Genomic DNA, 8,546 nt, shown 5'->3' with positions numbered 1-8,546 from the left:
GAAGAGGAGATTTAATACCTAAATAACCCTATCTTGGAAAAAGAAAATCAACAATTGAACTCCATAAGAGAAAATTTCCAAGGCCTGATGGATTCACAAGTGAATTCTACTAAACATTTAAGAAACAATTGGTTCCAATTCTATATAAGCCCTTTGAAAAAATAGGTGAAGATGGAACTCTGCCTAACTCTTTCTATGACACCAATATGGTGCTGATACCTAAATCAGGAAGAGTTAAGACAGAGAAAGAAAATTATAGACCTATCTCCCTGATGAATATAGATGCAAAAATATTAAATAAAAATATTAGCAAAATAATTAAAACAAGTTATCACTAGGATAATACATTATGACAAAGTAGAATTTGTCCCAGGAATGCAGGGTTGGCTCAATATTAGGAAAACTGCTAGTATAATTAATTATATCAACAACAGACCTATCAGAAATCATATGATTGTATCAATAGATGCTGAAAAAGCTTTTGACAAAATACAACATCCATTCCTACTAAAAACACTTGCAAGTGTAGGAATAAATGGACTTTTCCTTAGAATAATAAGCAGTATTTATTTGAAACCATCAACAAGCATTACATTCAATGGGGAGAGGCTAGAGGCATTCCCAATAAGATCAGGGGTGAAACAAGGATGCCCATTATCACTACTACTATTCAATATTGTTTTAGAAATATTAGCTTCAGCAAGAAGAGAAGAAAAAAATTGAAGGAATTAGAATTGGGAATGAAGAAACAAAACTCACTCTTTGAAGGTGACATAATGTTACACCTAGAGAATCCAAAAAAATCATCCAAAAAAACTACTGGAAACAATTAGCAACTATAGCGAAGTTTCAGGATATAAAATATAAATATAAAATATAAAATCTTCATAAATCCTCTACTTTTCTATATATGATTATCAAGATACAGAAGGTCAGTTAGAAAGAGAAATCCCATTCAAAGTAACCTCAGATGATATAAAATACCTGGGAGTCTATTTACCAAGCCAGACTCAGAAACTGTTTTGAAAACATTTACGAAACACTTCTCACACAAATAAAATCAGATTTACATAAATGGACAAGCATCAACTGCTCATGGATAGGTCGAGCTAATATAATAAAATGAAAATCCTACCAAAACTAAACTACCTGTTTAGTGACCTACCAATCATAATTATAAAAAAAATATTTTAATGTGTTCGAAAAAGTTGTAAGTAAATTCATATGGACAAACAAAAATCAAGAATTTCCATGGATTCAATGAAAAAAGTGCAAAAGATGGCTTATCCCTACCAGATCTAAAATTATATTACAAAGCATCAGTCATCAAAACTGTCTGGTATAGGCTAAGAAACATAGGGGTGGACCAGTGGAATAGACTAGGTGCAATAGCAGGAAATGATTATAATAATCCACTGTTTGCTAAACCCAAAGAAGTCAGCTATTGGGATAAAGACTCTCTCTTCTATAAAAACTACAATTTATTATCCTTGACTAATATTTGTTTTGTTTTGTTTTCACTTTTCCATTTACATATATATTTCTTGAACCTTTTATTGGAAGATTGAATTCTCTGTTTAGTTTTAGTTTTGGCCTTTTTATCAGGAAATTTAGGAAGTCCTCTATGTCATTGAATATCCATCTTTTCCCCAAGGACCTTTGTCCTCTGAAATACCATAATCCTTCAGTTTTGATACTGATAATCCTGTCTCCTCTGATTGTTCTTCCTTTGTTTTTAAATTGCTTCTTTTTTGGCTGCTTGCAATACTTTCTCCTTTGTTTGAGAATTCTTGAGTTTTTAATCCTGGCATCTCATTCTGGAGGAGTTTTGCATATGCTTTCAGTGGTTTATTTGTCTTCTTGATCTAGCAGATTTGGACAGCTTTCCCTGATAATTTCCTGAAATATATTTTCCAGGAACATTTTTTGATCTTGGCTTTCTAGTAGACCAAATCATCTCTCCTGAACCTAATTTCCAGGTTGTTTGTTTTTTGCTAATGTACTTTACATTTCCTTCAAATTTTTTTCAGTTTTTTTTTAACTTTGTTTTAATGGAATCTTGCTGTCTCAGAGATTCAGTGTTTTCTATTTGTCCATTTCTAAGTTTTAGGTTTTTTTTTTCTTTAATGATTATTTGTTTTCACAATATTACAATACTCTTGTTGTGAAAGTAGACACAAACCACCCTCCCACCAAAAAGATAGAGAAACCTCAAGAGAAATAAAGTGAGAGGAAAAAAAGTGTAATTCAGTCCATGTTCAGATACTATCAACTCTGTCTCTGGGATGGGTTTAATTCTTTATCATAAGTCCATCAGAGAAGCTGCTTCAATATTTTCCCATTTGCTAATGTTGCCTGTTTTTCCCTCCATTCAATTCCTCCCCACTTTCGTTAATTCTATTTTCTCTCTCCTATCACACTGTGCCTCCTCAGAAGTGTGTTTGTATCATGATCTTCTCTCTCTTTTATCACCTAAAACCCCTTTCCCACCCCCCATCTTCTTTCTTCCATTCCTTTCTTCTTTTTCCTCTAGGGTAAGATAGAATTTTATACCCTATTGAGTGTGAATGTTATTTTCTCTAGGAGTCATTTATGATTAGAATGAAGGCTCATGCATTCCCCCTCACCTCCTGTTCTTACACTTCATGTCGACTTATTCTTGACTCATTTTTGTGGAATATCTTAGCCTGTTCTACTTCTTTTCCCTTTCACCCAGTCCTTTCCCTTTTCACCTATTAACTCAATTTTTATCATTTATTATACCATTATATTCATCTCCTTCCTGTGCTTGTCTATATATTCTCCTTCTAATTGCTCTTATGAATGTCAAAGTTCATACAAGAGATCAGCATCTTCTTCCCATATAGGAACACATGCAGTTCAACATCATTAAGTCCCTCATAATTAGCCCTTCATGTCCATCCTTGCTATGCTTCACCTGACTCACACCTGAAGATCAATTTTTCTGTTCAAATCTGGTTGTTTAAACAGGAAAATTTAAAATTCACCTGTTTCATTGAAAGTCCATCTTTTCCCATGAAAGGGGATGTTCAGTTTTGCTGCGTATAGTGGATTTGTGGGTTTAATTAATACTCTTTTGGCTTCCAGAATATCACATTTCAAGCTCTTTGAGTTGCCAAATCCCATGTAATCCTGACTGTAGTGCCATGATAATTGAATCGTTTCTTTCTGGCCATTTGCAATATTTTCTCTTTGACTTGGGAGTTCTGAAATATATCTATAATATTCCCGGGAGGTTTTTGGGGGAATCTCTTTCCAGAGACCTAGAATATCGGGGCAATTTTTCTGGATTGTTTCCTGAAAATGACTTTCATGACTTTCAGAAAGCTTGATAATTTTACAATCATCTTTCCTGGATCTGTTTACTAGCTCAGTTGTTTTTTTCAATGGGATTTTTCACATTTTTTCTACTTTTTCATCTTTTTGTCTTTGTTTTATTTTTTCTTGATTTCTCACAAATTATCAGCTTTGCTTGGATCTATTCTGTATTTGAAGGAGTTAGTTTCTTCAGAGAGCTTTCTTATCTCCTTTTCCATTTGGTCAATCCTGATTTTAAGGCATTCTTCTTATTAACATTTTGGACTGCTTTTTTCCATTTGACCTAAACTGAGTTTTAACATATTATTTTCTTTGATGTTTTTTGTATCTCCCTCCAAGTTGCTGACTTGGTTTGGATGATTTTCCTGCACCACTCTCATTTTTCTTCCGAATTTTTCCTCTACCTCCCTTATTTGCTTTTCAAAGTCTTTTTTGAGCTTTTCCATATCCTGAGACCAATTCCTATTTTTCTTGGAGTATTTGGATACAGAAGCTTTCACTTTATCATCTTCTGAGTGTGTATTTTCATCTTCCATTGTACTAAAGTAACGTTCTATGGTCAGATTCCTTTTCTCTGCTCTTTGTACATTTCTTGAAACCTGATTTTATTCTGCTTTCAAAATGATTGAGATTTTTTGGGAAAATCCTCCCAAGGACCTCAGTTCCTTCAAGATCTTATGAGAGGCTTGGTCTACTCTTCTGGCCTGTGCTCTGGTCTGTGGATGTCCACAGGCACTCCCTTATGTCCTGGAGCTGTGAGGAGTGTCCCTGCTCCTCTAAGGTAGTTTGGGGGCTCAGACTGGACCCTGGATCTGAGGAGCAGAGTCCTACCCCAGGGATAGCAGAGAGATCTCTGTAGTCTCCCCCTACCTCCTTACAGTTTGTGGGCTGAGCATTCTGGAAGCAGCCACTATATGGCTTCACAGGTTCCTGGGGGGGGGGGGGCGGGAACTACTGCAAGGTCTCAGCTGGCCAGGTTCCTTGCTCACTCTGGTGCAACAGAGTTCTGACAACCCTCCAAGATGTCTTTGAATCTTGTGCTGGCATGGTCCCAGGAGCCCCCAGGGACCCAGACTCCCTGAGAGGTATTCCTAAAATGCTGGAGCTGTTTTGGTCCAGTTCAGCTGTGACCAGGGCTTTGCTGAATTTTCATTCCAACTGTGGGCCCAGTGGAATAGACTTTTCCTGTGGATCTATCAAATTGTCTTGGGCTGGAAAATTGTTTTACTCTGTCTTTCCATGGCTTCTGCTGCACTAGAATTTGGTTAGAGTCATAATTTTCCAATATTTGGGGTTTTCTGGGGAAGAATTTCTGGGAATTCCTGCCTTCACACTATGGTCTTGGCTCTGCCCCTAGGTTTTACATTCTTAAGTTTACTTTTGTATTTCCTTTTACAGTTGGTTAATTTTACTTTTTATTGAGTTGCATTCTCTTTCCAATTGATTGGAGTTTAGATAAATTGCATTCCTTTTCCAATTGGTTAATTTTACTTTTTAGACAAGTCATTTTGCTTTTCCTATAGGTTGTTTGCTTTTTGATGAGTTTCAATCCTTTTCCAGTTGATCAATTTTATTTTGTGATGAATTACATACATTTCCCAGTTGACTATTTTTACTTTTTAAAAAAGTTGATTTCTTTGGTCAATTTTTCATAACATTCCTGCATGGCTCTCATCTCTTTTTTTCATTTTTTCTTCATCCTTTCTTCTTTGATTGTTAAAATCTTTAAGATCCTCTATGAAGTTTTGCAACTTATTCTAATTCATAACCTCCTTTGAGATTTACCATGTAGATAATTTGTCACTGCTTTCTTCTAAGATGTCATTTTTATCATCTCTTTTTGAATAGTAGATTTCTTTGGTTAGTGATCTTTTGGAGTTTTTTGCTCATTTTGATAGTCGAATTCTACTCTTTAGGGTATTGGGAATATAGTCCTGAATGTTTTTTGCTGGCGTTGTAGTCTGGTCCCTGACTTGCTATTTCTCAAAGAGTAGTCTATGCAGTCCAGGTGCAGCCTTTGCAGAGATTTCTTTTCTCCCTAATATTCAGGTTCTGCCTATGCAGTAGTTTGTTTCTAATTCGGTCCTATTCATCGTCCCATTTGTCGCAGGGCTCAGATTTTCTCTAGGGTTGGGATCCTCCCTGCTAACCTGCAATCTAGAATTTAGCCCAGTGCTTTGGCAAATTGTAGTTCTTATTTCCAATTCTTTGTGAAGTCATTTGGAATTTTCTTGATAGTGACACTGCAAAGGTTTGACATTTTTTCTTCAGCTCATTTTACAGATGAGCCAATTGACATAAATAGGGTGAAGTGACTTTCACAGAGTTAAATAGTTGTTAAGTATGTGAGACAGATTTGAACTCAAGAAGATGGGCCTGAAGGATTTTCAGCATCAGGAAAAAGTCTGTGTGAATGTGAAGTCATCCACTTACCTTGCTCTCCTACCCAGATCTACACCTCATTTTTCCCCATCCCCAGTGATTAGATTATGGCACCCCAAAGTTCGATTTCCTTTTCTCTTTTCCTCCTGAGAGAATGTAAATAGTAATTCTTTCTGCTTTGACTACAAACCCTGAAATCTTCTTTCTCAGAGATCATTTTTCCCTTTATTTCATATCTAACCTTAATTACTGAATGGGCTTTGACTCAGAAAAACTAAAAGCTATGAAAGACCCAAGATCTTCCAAAGCATCTGAAGACATCCTTAGTCCTTCTGATCTATATGTTGCCACTGTCTCACAGGGCTCTTGAGAAGTGACTGGAGTGTCTTTGCATAGTCTTGTTAATTCACTTGCAAGTCATGACATCACCTTTCTAAAATCATTGGGTCTCTTCAATAAGGAAAGAGAAATAGTAACAAAAACAATGGGAAGTAATATTATTTTTCCAAGTCTGTGGTATATTTAGAGAGTGCTAAGAGGGGATAAGAGAGTGCAGGTCAGGAGAGAGCCAGAGCTATGATGCAGAGAGGGAGGAGCCAGAGGAACATGGCAAGGTCATTTATCCACAACTCCCAGATCAAAGAGGCTTCAATTTGATAATTCCAATGAACCCCTTGGACTCTGCATGGGGGACACCCAACAGAATCAATATAGAGCCCCTTCCCCACCTTGGAAAAGTGAAGTTTTTTTTTCTTTTGTTTTGTTTTTGTTTTGATCCATTTGAGCCCCATCACATTAGAGCTGGAAGGAATTTCACTGGACACGTTACCCATTCCTCCTAGAAAATAGTGTTGCTTTGACAGGGAAGATAATGAGGATAATATGGAGATGCTGGACATGAACCTGTCTTCTGGGAGAATATATATCAAACAAGTTTTGGCATAGTTTAACAAATGAGCTTTTGAGAAAAAAAATGATGATGTGATTTTATGTCTGCCTTAAAGTTTTTCCTTAAATTCAATAAAAGGTTATCACCACAATGCCTATCACCAAGCATTTAGATACTTTGCATAGAAGTTTTTAAAAACCACAATTAAAATTATGGAGAAACAATTTTTAGAATGCACAAGCAGTATCCATACCAATGAAGTTTTTTAAGAAAGCTCAAAATCAATCACTGTGGTATAAGTTTATTCATTATGTCTATTCCAGGAAGAATCTCATATTTCTTTATAAAAAAAACCTCTAGAAAATTACCTTCCACAAAACTCTAGGTAATATATTTATATTACTCCAGATATCCTTGTCATATGGAATTCTTGCTAAGGCCTTTAATGCTTCCACCTATTTCCTCCCATTCCCACCATTATCAATTTTGGTTAGACAGCATCTAAAAAGTCAGTCTCTTAGTACACAATCTCTAAAGTCATTTCTGTCTTGAAAAAAACACATGAACCAATTTGTCTCTGATCTGTTTTGTCTTGATCCCATAAATGATGGGGTTTAGCATGGGTGGGGCCAGAACACACATGCTAGCTAATAAGATATGGACATGAGGAGGCATGTGACGCACAAAACGTTGGGCAAGAAAATTGAAGATTCCTGGAACGTAGAAAAGGGCAATGACACAGACATGGGAACCACAGGTGTTGAGAGCTTTGTGACGAGCATCCCTGGATGGGAGACGGAAAATAGCTTGGAGAAGCATTCCATAAGAAGTTGTTATGAGGATCATATCCAGGACTATAGTTACTGAAAGGACAAATACTCCATACCAGATATTCACATGGATATCATTACAAGCATACCTGGCTAAACCAATGTGCTCACAGCATGTGTGGGGAAGAATATTATTTCTGCAAAAAGTCAGCCGAGTCAGAAGAAATACAATAGGAAAAAGTAACACCAATGCTTCTTAATGTAACACCCAAACCAATGTTTCCAGTGACTAAATGTGTGAGGATCATGTTATATCTCAGAGGGTAACAGATTGCAATGTATCGATCAAAAGCCATAACTAAAAGAAACCCTGACTCCATTATATATAGAGAGTCAATGAAGAACATTTGGGTAATGCACCCACCAAGGGTGATCTCCCTTGCATTGAACCAAAAGATGGACAAAGATTTAGGTACAAAGGTTGTGGAGAAAACAATATCGGCAGCTGCCAACATGGACAGAAAGAGATACATGGGCTCATGGAGGCTTCTCTCAGTGACTATGATATAAATAAGGATAGAATTCCCAATGATAGTAGTAAGGTAGGATATCAGGAAGGGGACAGAAATCCACATGTGCTGATCCTCCAGTCCAGGAATACCTACTAGGATGAAGATGGTGTGACTAAAACTGGAATGATTGAGATTGACCATTCCTGGATCACCCCTGTAATTTCCTTCCCGTGGAAAGAAATATCATCTTTATCTATCACGAAGGTTCAATTTTAGGAAAATGCCAAAAATAGGTGAAATTTCTAATTGACTTTTTTTTTCAAACCAGGCTTTGACATACTCTACTTCCCTAAGTGAGTTCCTTCTCCAAAACAAGTTATCTTTTGCATTATCATTGTTTCCTAATACCTAGTTATGTCAACAAAAATGCTTTCTAATATCCCCAATGATCAAAACATATCTTTCAAGAGGACAGTGATAATTCTAATAGTTAGAAGACTCTGCTATTCAAAGAGCAAACCTTCTAGCCTCCTCAGGAAGGGTTGCAATTCTCTTTCAATATGCTTTTTTTTTCAATTGGTGAATGAGCCTGAACATATAAGGTTAGAGTTGTTTAAAAAAAAAGCTATATAAATGCCTTAGTTGCTCTGCATT

General features: G+C 36.3%; 1 pseudogene; it reads right to left on the bottom strand.

The window, feature by feature from the left end:
* Positions 1–7,147: 7,147 nt before the first annotated feature.
* Positions 7,148–8,093, bottom strand: LOC141490196 (olfactory receptor 52B4-like; annotated as a pseudogene).
* Positions 8,094–8,546: the final 453 nt, after the last annotated feature.

This window comes from Macrotis lagotis, chromosome 1 (genome assembly GCF_037893015.1).
Source record: "Macrotis lagotis isolate mMagLag1 chromosome 1, bilby.v1.9.chrom.fasta, whole genome shotgun sequence".
NCBI lineage: Eukaryota > Metazoa > Chordata > Mammalia > Peramelemorphia > Peramelidae > Macrotis > Macrotis lagotis.
Note: the sequence above shows the minus strand (reverse complement) of the source record. Positions and strands in the feature narration are given on the sequence as shown.